Source organism: Molothrus aeneus (genome assembly GCF_037042795.1).
Source record: "Molothrus aeneus isolate 106 chromosome Z unlocalized genomic scaffold, BPBGC_Maene_1.0 scaffold_33, whole genome shotgun sequence".
Classification (NCBI taxonomy): Eukaryota; Metazoa; Chordata; class Aves; order Passeriformes; family Icteridae; genus Molothrus; species Molothrus aeneus.
In genome coordinates, this window is record NW_027098761.1 from 238,397 (window position 1) to 242,196 (window position 3,800).

The window sequence follows — 3,800 nt, forward strand, 5'->3', positions numbered from 1 at the left end:
AGAGCCCAGGACCCATCACCATGTGGACCATGCTTGCCATCATCCCTTCTTGCCTCTGGCTGTTGTCATCCCTGAGAGTCATCAGCCTAAGCAGTTCTTTCTTCACTTGGAACTAATTCCTCCTGGTTTGAGGCTTGGCTGGTGTGAGGCAAGGATGCTGTGTACAGCCACCACATGGCTCTGCCTCAGGGTGCAGAGATCTCTTTTCAAACCTGTTCAAACAGAGGATGACCACTGCCGTATGTTCGTGCTTCACAATCCACATGGAAAAGGTGAAAATTTGTCCATCAAGACTTCTTTGTGGTGTTTTGGGGAGGGTTGTTTCTCCTTGCTTCAGAAAGTGTTTCTTAAAATATACAGTTATATTCAATTTAATTTGAAATTGGACTTTTAACCATCTAAATATGCAGGCAGCAGATGAAATTTCAGAGTACCAAGATATTCCCTTTTTCCTGGGGTAACTAAGGCTTCAGATAGTCCAGGTTTGCATTTCATGCTTTAAGAGGACTCTTGGCCAAGGTGCTAATTTCATCTTGAGTTCCTTGCACATCAGTGCCCCAGAACATCCCCCATTAACTCACTGCCATGGTCATATTTAATTTCTTTTTCTCTCCTGTCCCATGTGCTCTGAAATGATGAAATGATAGAAAGGGTGGGGACGGAAGGTGAAGCTGTGGCTGTTTTTAAGGGGGGCCCGGCTGAAGGGATTTAGAGAGTCCAGCCACCTTCAGTTACACCGGCACTCCCCTGGCGCGAAGCCAGAGGCATGTGCCGACCGTGGGTGGGGCGAGAGGAAACAGTCACCGATATTAAAGCAACCACGCCGCAGGAGTGAAGAAAAGAGACGGCCCTCCTCTGCTGGGTGAATTAACTTGGTTTAATCCAGGGTAGGGGAAGTGCAGGGTGGCCACCCAAAGGTGGCGAGCGGAGGAGGAGCCCCGAGCCCCTCCGGGGACCGGGTTTTACAGGGAAGGGGTGGGTACACAAGAAACCAATCACAGAACGAAAATTTGCATACATTGAAGACTGATGGGTGGTGTGGATCAATGGGGATAGGTCAGGGGAGGAGCCCAGGCCTACCAGCCAATCACTCGACACCCTAGCTGGAAGATTCTGGAACTTGGGGTGGGGTGCCGGTGACTGGCAGAAGGCCTGGGGAGGGGATACAAGGACAAATAAGGGATAATGAGGGAAAATGAGGAGGGGAAAACCGTGACTGACATAACTGGGGGTTTGAGCCAGACCAACTTGCCAAGCTAGGAGAGGGGAGAACGGAACAAACCAAACACAAACCACAACATCTCCCCCTTTTTTGTTTTAAAAAGAAAAGGAAGGGAGAAAACAAACAGTCCCTTATAATCAGGCGGCAGTTGTCTCTTGTGCTGTTTTAAAGTCCAGGCTTCCACCACTCACGCTTTCAGAGTCTGAAGTCGAGGCAGGGTCCTCCTCGACATCTGAAAGCTCCAGATGGTTTATGTTGGCCGCTGAGGCATTCAGCAGAAGTCTCTTAACCAATCCCCACAATAGGGAGCAGGCGATGACAATTACGAATATAACTAAAACAGAATATGAGACGGACCGAACTATGGCATCGGGTCCATGCAGGCGGGAGATCAACTAAAAAGAAACAGAAATATAAATTAAGAAGGTCTGGCTCGAGAGGGGGGGGTCAGGACCGTGGTCAATGGTGGCTCACCCACCAGTTCCTCCGTTTCCGCCACCAACACGCCTCTGCTACCTGTGGGACCGGTTCTGGTTTTGCACCCCGCTTAGGGCGGAAGGGCTTGACCCACTTTGATGGAATCCATCTCGGACCTGAGGGAGTGGACACGCAAGCGTATCCCCTACCCCAGGTCATGAGATCAAATGGCCCTTCCGTTTTCCAGGTCTCCGGATCCTTAATGAGGACCGGGGGCCTGGCCCTAGGTCGCAGCTCCTCGTGCTTCCCGAAGTGTCGCACTATGGGCGGGTTGAGATTTTCAAAGGAGCAATTTAGAAAGTTGATAGTATACAACGCCCGTGCGAGACGGATGTGAGGGGACTCCACCTTCACTGCCGAATGCTGTTGCTCCAAAACCCTTTTAAGGCTCTGGTGGGTCCTCTCCACCACGGCTTGGCCTGTCGGGGAATAGGGGATGCCGGTCTTGTGTTCTATTCCCCATTGCTGTAGGAAGCTCCGCAGTTCCTTGGATTTGTAAGCTGGGCCGTTATCTGTTTTGATTACCTTAGGGATGCCCAGGACCGCGAATGCCTGAAGCATATGCTTCCTGCAATCCGCGGCCCTCTCACCTGTGTGGGCAGAGGCAAAGACAGCACTAGAGAAAGTGTCCACAGAGACATGTACAAACTTAAAGCGGCCGAATGATGGATAATGGGTTACGTCCATCTGCCACACCTCGCAGCTGGACAAACCACGGGGGTTAGCTCCGAGAGGAACAGAAGGGAGCTGGTGGGACTGGCAGTGAGGACATGTAGCCACAATGGCCTTGGCCTGTTCGCGCGTCAGATGGAACTGCTGAACCAGGCCAGGCGCATTCTGAGGGAACAACTGGTGGCTGATCTTGGCTTGACTGAAGATATCAGGGAGCGGGGCCGCTTGAACAGGGGCAGCAAGGGCATCGGCACGCCGGTTGCCCTCCGCTATGAACCCCGGCAAATCGGTGTGTGATCTGACGTGCATGACATAAAAGGGTTGCTCTCGGTGGGAGACCAATTGAACTAATTTGGAGAGCAAGTTATACAGTGTCGGGTTTGACACCTCCTGCAACACAGCATTTTCAGCTCTGGATACTACTCCCGCTACATAAGCCGAATCTGTTACCAAATTGAAAGGTCCAGGGAACCTCTCAAAGGCTCTGACGACTGCGTCCAACTCGGCAATTTGAGGTGAACCTTCAACCTCGGTGACATCGGACTCCCACTCCCGAGTTTGGGGATTCCTCCAAGTCATGACTGACTTGTGGGATCTTCCGGACACGTCAGTAAAAATGGTCATTGCCTTTAGAGGGGTTCTACTCTGGATCGATTTCGTAGATAACACAAATTCCTGATTGAATAATTTGTGGGCCGGCCGATCAACACTAATTTGGCCGGGGTAGCTGTCCAGAGCGAACTGCAAAGATGTATTCGTTTGCAGGAGGCTGTCAATTACCTTTTGTTTTAGGTGGCCCGAATTTAATTTAAGAGGAATGTGTATGCACGCAAGATCAACGCCTGCCAGCTCTCTGATCCTCAGCCTAGCTTTCCGGATCAACTCTGCCACCAGTTCAGCGGGCTGTGTCATTCTCTTGGACCGATGGTGGCTGAGGAACACCCACTCTATGATTAAGAGGGGGTCACTCGAGCCTCGGTCCCTGCCTTTAACGGTGTTGTCCCACTGAAAAATCACCCCGTGGAGGTGTTGTAGTTTGCCGCAAATAATGAATTTAAATGGCAGGCCCGGATGACAACGGTGGGCCTGCCTAGCCGAAATGAGTCTCTGGATTTTCTCCAGTGCAACCCTTGCCTCTGGGGTAAGGGTCCTGGGAGAACTTAGCTCCTCTCCCCCTTTCAATAAATTGAAAAGGGGGGCCAGGTCTTCTGTTGGTATGCCCAGCCAAGGTCTTACCCAATTCAAAGATCCACACAGCTGGTGGACATCCGCCAAGGTTTTAATAGTTGTTATGATAGCCAATTTCTGAGGAACAATGGTCCTTTTAGTAATCTCCAGACCCAGATACTTCCAAGGCGGCACCCTTTGAATTTTTTCCTGCTGGAGCTCGAACCCTGCAGCAACCAGCGCATCGACTGTCAGGTCAAGG

The 3,800-nt window shown here is 51.2% G+C and overlaps 1 long non-coding RNA gene across 1 annotated transcript; it reads right to left on the minus strand.

The window, feature by feature from the left end:
- Positions 1 to 858: 858 nt before the first annotated feature.
- On the minus strand, positions 859 to 2,559 carry LOC136569501 (uncharacterized). The gene is made up of 2 exons (XR_010785361.1): positions 1,701 to 2,559; positions 859 to 1,617 (listed from the first exon to the last, which is right to left on the minus strand). It is a non-coding gene; the product is annotated as an uncharacterized lncRNA (long non-coding RNA).
- Between the last annotated feature and the right edge of the window lie 1,241 nt (positions 2,560 to 3,800).